At 32.7% G+C, this 12,406-nt stretch overlaps 1 protein-coding gene across 1 annotated transcript in view; it reads right to left on the bottom strand.

The window, feature by feature from the left end:
• The window catches only part of chinmo (Chronologically inappropriate morphogenesis), a 267,710-nt gene extending 259,021 nt beyond the window's left edge, over nucleotides 1–8,689 (bottom strand). The window contains exon 1 of the mRNA XM_088203671.1: nucleotides 8,560–8,689. The gene's annotated coding sequence lies outside the window, so the exon portion shown is untranslated. The remainder of the gene's footprint in view (nucleotides 1–8,559) is intronic.
• Nucleotides 8,690–12,406: the final 3,717 nt, after the last annotated feature.

The following is a 12,406-nucleotide window of genomic DNA, read 5'->3' as shown; positions in this document are numbered from 1 at the left end:
AACAGTGAATTTTTCAGCGAAATTTATCTAGTTGTTTTTGAGTCTATACAGTACACACATACGAACATTGTCTTTTATTTATATAAATTATATTGTTAATGTTTTTATGTTTGTGGTATTTGTTTGCTATTTATTTAAATTATTTTTTTTATATATAATATATTAAAAAAAACTATTCAGAAAAGTAGTTTTTTAAGGGGGGTAGAGAAAATTTTAAGTTCCATTCTGGCATTGAACATTAATTGTATTTAATGTCAGTTATGAGGAGCTGGTATTGCTCGTATCATTAAATTGTAATATTTTGTATTTCTTTCTTTCTTATATGCTATGTATTATTTGTTGTTATTATAGTGAAGCATTGGTGTCGGTGGTTTTAATTTAAAAAAATATATAATAATAAATATTAATTTACAGCGATTATGCATGACTGCAATAGTGCATCGAAGGGTTCTTTAATTTGTAGTATTGATGCGTTAAATTGGACATAACCAATGGGTGCGTCGAGTATTGAGCACGTTCTACTGATCAAATCATAAAAAGTCATGCGCACTTGCACATGCACCCAGGCAGGATTGTGCATCGGATCGTTACAGCCCCCGCTCGCCCGGGTGTTTCCAGGGGTACGCTCGATAACTGCGTGCAAAATGCAAAGCGGCTTTGATGTCGCCGCCAGGGGTGCGACACGCGTCCCGGAAACCACCCGAACCCACCCGACTGCACAAACGGGAAGCTCGGGTGGCACACGAGGAGAAAGCTCGCGTTCCCGGGCCGACCACCCCGATTAATTTGGGTCCATCGAACGAGCAGCCCCCGGGACGTACGCACATACGCACAAGCTTTTGGGGAAACAATGAAAATTACGGAAAAAATCGATATCGCACACGATCCCGAATCAAAGGGAGACACGCGAACAATTATGCCGTGTACATGTGCCACCCGGGCTTCGGGAGGCTGCGCATCACAGTGTGTAGATAGATAGGGATATCAAATCACAACCACCCGAGCATCTCCCGACGCCCCCTAAACACCGCCCGCAATCCTGCCGTGCATAGACGGATTTAATGAGATACGGTCTCTTTGTCGTTAATTCCGTGCTCGATTCACCTGAAACGGGTTATTTCACCTTTGATGTATTCATGGTGGCAATTTTTTTGGTCATTCGACGCAAAACCTCTGAAGCGCCATGAGTAAAGATTTGTATAAAAGGCAGTAATAAATATCATGCCTGTTTCTAGAACCACCATATAACACAGAGCAAGAACGTGTTAACTAAGGAGTATATCACATTTTTGTCGAATATATACATTGTACTCTCTATTATCCGGTTTTTAAATTATCAGTGATTTTAATAAATTTGTTTTAATGACAATAATCGAAAGAGCGTAATACAGTCGTATGTTATGGAAACGCATCTGGAACTCATAAAGTTAAACTTTTGATGATTTAAAAACCAAAATATTTTATCATTAAAAGGGACTGGGATAAAAATCTTCCTGTTGATTATAATAATTAAAAAGGAGCAAAGATGGATAGAGATTTTCAAAGATTAGTTCAAAAACAAATAGGCAAATATATATCATAATCTTAGTTAAAAGTAAAGCCAGAATCGTTCGATCGTGAAAAAAGATTCTTCTTAATTTATTGAGAGATTTTTAAAAGCAGTCTCTTTGACTTTATATTGCTGAATTATCCAGGGTGACTTAAATTAGTACTTTTAACAATGATCACATAAAACAGAACCCAAGCATAAAAATATACATACTTATTTTCTTGCTGATACTGAGCGCTAGTTCAGGGTAATTGAAACTATCCTATGTAAATAGTTTTAACCCTTAAATGCATGATTTTTCCAAATTAAAAAAAATTATACTAAAATTAGGTTGAAATGACGGCAAAAATATTTTTTTAAATATATACGCTTATTTGTGGATTATATTTACAAAAAAAATGCTTGTTGTAAATATGCAACATCATGCAGAACGCGAATAAAGTATATTAAAAATAAAAATATACAAAAAATATAATAAGTGAAAATTCTTAAAACAATTTTTCTTCTTATTAAAACATACCACACCACATTTTTCCCACATTGTTTGTGAAATTTCATTTGCATTTCGGCATTTTACATCCTCTTGGTCAATATGAGCCAGTGTCTTGTTTATTTTAGACAACTATTATAAAAAATAAAAATCAAAAATAAATAAAAACTAGTAGACTAACCTTTATGGAGTATATAAATTAATTTTATTTATTTTTATATCCACTGGCACCAATGAAAACAAATGTTGAAATTCCCAAAAATGTGACACATTTGCACCCAATATTTTTTTTTAAATGGCATTATCACGCGTACAGACACGTCTATCGGAATAATTTGAAAACACAATGGCTCGGCGTTTGTTACACATATGTAACATTATGCAATAGAGTTCCTTTATTGAACGTAGACTAAGTTATTAGCGCTTAAATAAATTGTTGCAGATTTGCAATACCGTGTATTTAAGGGTTAAATATATAACTGTAAAATATGCGATTTTTGGAAATTCTACAATAAACATGTATATTTGGGGATAGGTATCTATATTAAAATCACCGTCTTTAGCCGAAATATTTTATGATATCGGGAACAGAAGTTCTTGAATAAAAAATATTATATTTTATGATTAATTATACATAAATTATAAGTAAAAATATGTATTATATACATATCTTGTTAAGACCGTTTAATATGTTTATCTTTTAACTCATTTCTAAAAAATATTACTAGTATTTTAATTATGTTAATTAATTAATTAACTGGTCAATACAATAAACATTGCATTAGTATTGTATCGCCCAGAAGACCATCTTCCATTTGTCCTGCGCCGTCGTTTTGTTGAGCGTGTCCGCTTTATTTGCTGTTAACTAACTGAACTTTTCTTGTTTTGGCAACTCTAAAATAGAAAATATCAACCTTGCAATGGCTTGAAAGGTATTTCAATATATTTTTTTAATTTAAAATATGAACGATATATTCATAAAAAGCGTTCAATAACTAACTAAATAAGCTCTCATAAAGTGCAGTTAAGTGCTTCACTTACTAATTTTATATTTTTAAACGATTCTCGTGTAATGCGAGTGATTATTTGAAACCAATAAATTATATGAAGCAATAAAAATAGTCGAATAAAATTACTGGTACAGCGTGGCCCGGGATAGAACGAGGTGTAGAATAATCGTGGATGAGGCCAAGGTCCACTCTGGGCTGTAGCGCCATGATGATGATGATGATGATGATGACAATGAAGACATTAAACTTAGACTAGTGGCAATGTCAGTTTACAATATTCAGAATAAACACTAATATTGTTATAATGTAAATTGCTAAAAATGTGTAAATGCGACGGTATTTTTAAGAACAAAAAAAATAGTTTTCGATAGAAATAGATAAATAATATGTAACTAGATATTTAAAATTATATTTTAATGAATTCGTTGAACTGCCACAATATGATTTCAATTTCAATATAATATTCCCCTATCCGGTAATTCGTCCCCAAATTATAAATAGTTACAACATCCGTTCCGCGAACTTGGAGTGACTAAATAAATGCTAAAGAGCAACACGTGCTTGAGCTTTTATAATATGTTTCTGAAGAAAAATCTGAGTTAGACTATAAGTCACAAATAAGTACTTAAAAATCTTATTTTTCTCATTCCAAATTACAACAAATTCATAGATGCCTAAAACTAGACAAAGTTCTATTGCCATATTTTGAAATGAAACTAAACCAGTTTTAGTTGTTTATATCATTAAATGATACAGAAAAATAAATATTTTTTAGTAAAGTAAGATTTAAACGTTACATAACTGTAATATTACATTCAGAAATAAGGGTACCGCAAAAGTTACATTTTCCTAAAATCTAGTGCTCCGTTGATAAAAAATATTATATAAAATCTATTTTTAAGTACCTTATATTGACGAAGCACACATATAGCTATATAATGCTCAATAAAACTAATAACAGTTATTGAAAATATCACTAAAATAATAAAAATAACTATAATTTTGAGCACAAAAATAGGAATTAAATCGAATCATCAATAAATTGAATATGTATTATGAATCTTATCTATTTAGTAATCAATCAGTTGCTATTCTATATCAAGCTATGTACTAAAATATGTAGTAGAATATTGTAAAAAAAAAATATTTAGTAAAAATCTTGTACAGTTATTTTAAAACATCTACTTCTACTATGATCTACATCAACATAATCGAAATATTGTTCGGTTATTTCGGGTTTATCACATATTTGTGCCTATTTATGTTGTGTGTGTGTGCTAGTAGTGTTATTATTATACCACTCCATTCCCCTTGCTAACAATATAATTTGTGCAATTTGCATTCTATACATTCCAGTGAGTCCCCGCTATGCTTACAACCCCACGAAAACAATATATGTATGAATAGCGCAATTTACAAATATTTTAGGGGTCTTGTGAGTCTGGGAGAAATCGTATAACGAAAAAGTTCAACTACTTTTTAAAAAAATAATGGATATTTAATCGAAATGTGTAATGCAAATATATTGTTATTCAGACTAACATTTGTTGGTAATAGTGATCGATTCCCAAAAACGGCAGAACAAACCACGTGTATCTAAACCCACTCTACTCGGTTACCTAGTGCATATCTGAGCGACCATCTAATCTCAGATAAGCGAAACGCGCACACAAAAGCGTTCCCGGCGAAACCACGGTCACCCCACACCGCTGTTCCAGTTGTCATCGCAGCGCAAGATCTTTCACAATCGCCCAGTTTCCCACGCACTTCTATTAGCCAGATAGCTAACTAGCTCATCCGGACGATTTCTCTAAAAATGCATCCATCTCCTCTTTCGATGTTTAACTTCCACGCTGACATTACACAACGCCGACAATTGACGCAGGTGCTATCTGCATACTTTGGATTGCACAAATTCTATACCCACATTAGTCACAGCGCTAAGACAACACACATGTCAAACAATTTCACACGAAAGACGCGCTCGCGAATTTGACATTGACAGCGTGTTCAAACAAACACATTTTCACTCTCTATCTAGGCCCTTGAGAGCTCCGAATAGCTCGGCTATAAAATATAATGGCAGCTGCAGTGAGTTTTTTGGAGTTTGAATGGCATACCTAACGCACAGCATGCACGGAGCTTTCACTCGTGACGAAAATGGACATTTCCCATCGGCTGCATAATAGCCAAAATGAGATTTTCTCTCTAGGCGCGCATAAGAGCAAGTAGACCTACATTTCAACATGCAAACTCCGACGAAAAAACGCTTTCTAATAAGCTGCAGAAGATGCTTGAATAGCACTTCGCCTAATTAAATATGAACCAAATCATAAACGAATCGGGATACTGAAAATAAATACAAGAATATCATTGAGGCAACGTAAATATTAAAAAATCCCGGTTTATCAAAATAAATATTGTTATATTATATTTATTTCTTGAAATCCACAATATCCACTATGAATATGGTTACAAACAATATATTACGTTGTTGCAAAAAATGTATTTTTTTCTCTTATTAGTGGTATATATCATTTACTTTTTGATTGTTTATAATTTGTTGCGATTTACTAAAAAATAATGGAGGCGTGGTGATATAAAATACCATATTATCAAACCGCTCGTGAAATCAGTGCTAACTACGAATATGACTAAAAAGTCATAAGATTCATAATTATTATTATTCATATTCGTATTTGCAAAAGCATAAATAATAGCTTATAAATAGATGAATTGCTATAAATAAGGTGATTTTGCATAAGTGGTAGTCTTATGCCTTTAAAAGCTCTTCTTATTATAAATGACAACCAACAAGTTTAATCATGCAATGTTTGCGGGTCCCGAAAACGATAAATGACTTTCAAATATTGTGGGGGTTTCAAACATCTGTATAATTTGTATTGTACGTATAATTATAGAAATATCCAATTTACATTAAATCTTAAAATGAGGCATATATTCCGTAGTGTTACAATTTTCAGTGAGAAAAATACATTTTTCTCGCAATTTTGTTTCGAGCGCCTCTTGTGTCACATATAAATTTAGCTAAAATATGCACGAGTCCAAAGTGTACGAACGATATGCACATAATAAGGCCACCGGACGCATCGAAAAATCTGGGACACCCGCCGTTACTGTCCCATAGCGCATCAACGTCACCGAAAATAAAATTCGGGCCGAAGCAAAGATAACGCTACACTGGCGATTAATCGATTAGCAAGTTTGAGAATGACTGGCGCGCATTTCAAATCGTCGTAGTATTTTCAATATACCTCGCTGTATCGAGAAAGTGCGTAATAAAAAAATAACCAAGCAATAATTTTGATATGTACAAATTTTGTATAATGATTTTTTTTTGTACCGCAAGTCGAAACTAATAATTACCATAAAAAACCATAATTAAAAAATTCCGTTATAGCAAGAAGTGCTATTAAAAGGGTACTTGATATTTGCAGTATTAATTTGGTTTTAAAAGTTAGAGCTCCTAGGAGATATTAGGTTATTAGGTCGAAATAGCGTAGTCCGTAAGGCCTGGACCGACAACCCAGAGGCCGTGGGTTCAGGTATCTGCAGCTAACTATTTTTTTTATTTATACAGATTTTCTATTACTGAAAACCGACTTTAACTGTAAAATGACATTTATTGGTTGTAAATTATAATGCATAATATTTTTTAAGTAATTGTATAGATGTCACTGATTACCAGACTTTCAGTCTGGTGGTTAATACTTTCTTGTATGTATTGTTTGTCTCATTGATTTATCTCGTTGTAACGCATTGCGTTCACGCCTGTAAGGTTACAACGTAATATGAACATTGCTGCCAAATGAAAGCGAGGCAACAATTTTAACCGTTGCCGTCCTCTTCTGACGAGTCCGTTAGAGGCAGGACGTCCAATAATCAATTTAATGTCATCTTCGAGGAGGTGGTCCACTTCACATCATTTCATTTTTTACGTTATATTTTTTTCATATACGAGGGGGACCCAAAAATAACGAGACTTTCTTTATAACTCTTTTATTTTTTAATATTTTTACACCAAATTTTGATCACCTTCAAGGTACTCTCCATTGACCAATATGCATTGGTCCAAACGATTTTTCCATTGTTCAAAACAGTTCTCTCTCTCTCTATCAACCTTTTCAAAACCTCCATGTAGAAGGATCTTCACGGACGAGGGTGTTAATTTTTTCAACGTTGTCATCAGTCCATAAAGTTCAGGGGCGTCCGGAACGAGGTAAGTCTTCAATCGCCATTTCGCCCCATTTAAACCGTGAAAACCAAACTCGAGCTTTATTTAAAGCATCATTTTTGTAAGGACACATTACAAGAGTTTCCGATGCCATTTTCTTCAACAGAGAACAAAATTTTACCGCCGCGCGTTGGTCTTGAGCTTCAGCCATCTCTCGTTTTTCCCAAAGGGGAAAAAGTTTTTTTGCTAAAAAAAATCTATACACGAATAGATGCTCTCACGACGACAAAACGTCGCATACTGACTCATACTGGTTCCTTCTATAACACCTCATCATTCAGAACTCGTTCACCTAACGTCCCTCCCCTCCACAGCCAGAGTCTCGTTACTTTTGGGTCACCCCTCGTATATACCATATATTTTTTTTATCCATCGTGACCCGTTGCGTTGAACCTTTTAGGTCACGATGATCTAAATTTATTTTATATTAATAAAATAAAGTAATGAAAAAAATAATAGCTTGTTTTCCAAATAAAAATATGTAAACAAAACTTTGCTTTTCGCTAGTTTTACTAATGCTTACTCTAGCGCCACCACGCGGCACAATTTAAAATTATAATTATATGTTTTTTTAAATGTATTATATTAATATCAAGTCATATTGTTAACTTTAAAAATAAGCTAATTCAGAGTGATAAATAATAAATAAAAGTACATTTTAATATGTTACAAACTAAATAGCGGGTAATTTGAATTGAAAAAGAAAATTATTTTTCATTGAATATGAAGAACAAGAAGAAGTGATTCTAGGGGATTTTTCGGCGTAAGGAAAACGCGAGCGCGCGCCGCAGTTGCGTATCGCAGTATTGCTCAACGGCAGAATGGGATATTGACCTGAATAGAAGAGCGCGCAGCATCCGAAGTGCACCGTTCAAATTTCGTATGCGGAAATTTAACCGGTCACCTCCCTATTTCGCCTCCCTAATGAACGCGCCCTTTATTTACTACCTTCGAGCCCTCAATCAATATCTGCCAGGTGCCTTGCGCTATGCACTCCCCATCTCTCGCAGCAACCGCATCCCCGAATTCACTTTCATCAATTAAAACATGCGCAAATGAGGCAAAACACAAAGAGAGGGGAAAGCGTACTCGATAGTTCGTTGCCCAAAAATCGGGCCATCAAAACAAAACGCCGCTCGTTGCAACGGATGCACTGGCCGAGAAAAATCGGTCAACGCTCGCGACGCACGAGGAGATTCGCGCGGAAAACTCCACATTGGGAAAAATATAAAATGTAAACAGTTTCGTTACATACCTTCGACCAAATCTGTCAGAAGATTTGAATTCACTTTTCTTCCAGCCAATCCATGAAGTGTAATTTGGTTAATGTACCTGACGATTAGATTGCCATCTCGCGCTCCGTGCGTTTCCCCAACGCACGGAATGGACGCATGTAAACAAACACAGTTTTCCCTGAACGCAGGGAAAACTGCTCCGTAACAATCACTTTATCATTATTTTCAAAAAATAAATCACTATTACTCTCATTTAACCTTCATATATATATAATAAAAATCAATACATATTATTTTTTGCATTTCATTCACCACTATTAAAAAAACTACTATTTTAACCTATAATCTATGTTTTACCATATTATAATTTATAATCAATGTATTTTAATATGTTCGGTATTACCCCAATAGATAAGATTTTTATATTATTAAACAACAATGAACTTAAATTTGTAAATATAAACATAAATAAATTAAAATAAGCATTTTAATTTATATATTTATTCTAAACAATAAAATTTAATATATTATCAGAATCTAACTAGAATCTGGTTAAAATAATTCAAAATAAAGATTTATCTACTCATAATATGAATCGTTAAATATATTAACGACGAACTATAGTCACCATATACCAGCTATGTAATATAAAAAGTTTATAGAGCTATAAGTGGTTAATCGGGAGATAAATTTTAAAAACAAATTTTAACGGTGATAATATTTAAAAATAATAGTTTTATTTTATTATCAGAAATATAAATATACTGTTGCTTTTCAAAGATTAAAAATAAATTTTAGTTGTTAATATGTAGAACTATATTATTATTATATGCATAGTTTGATTCAGAGATTCTTAAATTGGTGTTCCGTATTACCATGCGGGGTAATATGGAACACACAGTCTGACATTTTGCCATTTTTGTTTACAGGGCTCCACAGAAACAGTATTTTAGATTTTTCCAGTGGGGGGAGAGGGTGCAATAGTAGGCCATTCAGTGGTCGTTTTTTTAAATTTCCATTTTACAAAAATTTATAGTATTTCAATATATTACATTTTTTTTTGCTAAATTTATGAGGGCGTCTTTTTTAGAATCTACGACAAAAGCAATAAAATTGTGCCGTCGCAGTGTTAACACTTGGTTATCTAATGTTTATATTAGGACTTTTCATAACAATATTATAACTTGAAATAAATTAGAATTGAATGAAACATATCTAAACCGATTTTTGACCAATAGAAGAGTACAAAAAACAATTATCCCTTCTCAGAAATCTAAAATCCACGTCAAAAGCAATAAAATTGCGACGGCTCCGACACTTTTGACTTCTGACTAGTCTAGTGTTTTCAGTTTGTATTGTGTCTGGGAGATTGGAATTACTAAATATTATGTAAATATAATTCCGATTGATCATCACAAACTTGGTTTTCCTTGATTTTCCTAATCTCTAAGATGAATATCATGATGAATAGTTTAAATAAATCGATCTGTATCGTACATTATGACATCTATCCTGGTTTTTATAACTTAGATGCGTATCGCAGTTTCTAGTTTATTTTCTGTAGTTCAGTTTTGTTCTTTTTATTCATATTTTAATTTGAGTTACTTTCAAAGAACTAATACAAAGGGCACTCCTAGAAAGTCGATCCCTTACCGAGCAAAATAAGTATAGATATTGAAAAATTAAAATAAAATATTCTTTACAACTCAAGAGATTTTTGATGTTAAATGATGTGCCACTTAATGTAATCTTTTTATTATCTGAAAGTGACAGGTATTCTTAGTGTTGTAAAAAGCTAATTAGTGCTTGACTAGAGAACTTTAACAATAATTTTGCAGCTGAACGTCAGCAGTTTTATTTTTACGAGCGGCATAAATTTAGAATAAATAAATCTGCACCAAGAACTACAAAAAAAATAAGTTTTTATAAAAAAATAGAAAAATTCAAGGTACTTGTATGTTATCGCGGCGCCATTTTCAGCCGTATTCACTAAGTCTCAGAGTGAATGTCGCTCAGTCATGCAAAAGTCGCAACGCTTTGTATTGATAGATCAGTATCTGTAATTGTTTTGCAACGTATTTTAAAGGTTGATTGACAATTGAAAAATTGTTAAGCATAGCATTTTGTGCAAAATAATTAAATCAATCACAATCAACAGTTGTTGACTGGAATACTTTTTAAACTAGGTATACGAACGAGCAAGCAGATCTCATGATTGGCGATCATACAGAGTATTCTGTTGTCGGGGGCCAGCTGTTATGACCAACGCTTACTCGCTGCCCTCGTTCGCACACCCAACCTTACGTATTTATGTAGCAAGACTGAGCGACATGAAGTCTAAGACTGAGCAAGCGCGACTGAAAAAGTCGTTGCGCTAACATACAAGAACCAAAGACAATATAAAGTACACCTTTTCAAATTTTGATATTGGATTCCATATATTTTTAACTTTATTGACAAGCAACTTTTTAGCTGAGTGTTCATTATCTCAGATAGTGTTTATAAAAAATCTCAAATGAAAAATTATGTAACTAGGTAGACTTGATGCTTTATCTTTATTTAGTATAAAAGCAGATGTATTACGGAAATTAGTTTTAAGGATGTAATATAAGACTTTGCTCGTTTAAAATGCATGAGAATATTTTTTAAATAAATAAAGTGGGAGTTAACAAATATAAGTTTTGTTTACAATAAGTTTTATTTCATGGTAATATTTTTGTTTAATATAAGGCACCAAAATCATTTAAGTGCTTAGAGTAAGGGTCAGCAACTTTTCTACTAGGAGGGAATATTTCTGAAATGGGTTAGTTTGGCGGGCACTGTGAAATGAAGAGAAGGGAGGGGTAATAAATAAATATAAAAATAATTACATATATTCAAATTTTAATTGAAAAAACATAATCTCAAAGTCGATAATTAATGCGACCTTTGCCATTACAAATCTACGACCAACTCATTGTAATATGGCACATAAGTTGAAATCCCAGTTCTCAGGCATTGGTCCAAATGAGCGTCAGTGAGGCTAGATTGCTACTTTGATTTTAAGTAATTCATATTGGAAAACAAACATGAACAAGCAAATATCAACGCGCAAAGAGAGTTAAATTTTAGAGCACATTTCCTAAACAATGAAAAATTATTTCCATTCCCTAAATCCCAATTTTTTTTGTTATGGTGTAATTTTAATTCAATGTTATTTGTTATATTTATAATTGGCAATTCTAAGTCCTTCTTATTAAAAATATCGAAATATGCCACGATATTTTAGTTAAATTGTCCTCTGTATAAGAGAAAGAATTTATAAAAAAACGTGAAAAATGCATCCAATTTGTAGAATTCTTCAAATCTGGTATTAAATTGTTCGAATAAGGAAGCAAAATGGGCAGTAGCATTTCTATCATAACATTTTCTGTTATCATTTTTTAATTTGGGAAATGTAATAAACTATCTTGTTCCATATGCGGAGCGCCAATTAAGTTTTAAGCCTATTTACCGTACTTATCATAGAATCAATATGACAATTTGTAACTTTTAATTTTAAATTGAATTTCTTCAATTTTACCGTCAAGACAATTAGAAAGCCAAGAAAGGTTTCAAGATTTTTTACTAAAACTATTCATTATAACTATGAGTGTTTAGAATTAAGACTCATGGCTTAGAAGATCCGTGAAGCATTCTTAAAATCTTCGAAAAATTGCAGGAGAGGGGGAAAATTTTTTTGCTTTGTTTGCTTTTATTCTTTATAAAATACATTTAAAAGCTGTAAAATATACACAGCAGTACCCTACGAGGCAATATGAAAGAAGAAAATGTTTTCTTGTTGCAAAAAAACATATCGCTCGATATATAGTAATGGTCGTTATGTGC

The sequence above is a fragment of the Plectrocnemia conspersa genome, unplaced genomic scaffold, assembly GCF_051122295.1.
Source record: "Plectrocnemia conspersa isolate PC_06_02 unplaced genomic scaffold, ASM5112229v1 ptg000014l, whole genome shotgun sequence".
In the NCBI taxonomy this organism is placed as follows: Eukaryota; Metazoa; Arthropoda; class Insecta; order Trichoptera; family Polycentropodidae; genus Plectrocnemia; species Plectrocnemia conspersa.
Note: the sequence above shows the minus strand (reverse complement) of the source record. Positions and strands in the feature narration are given on the sequence as shown.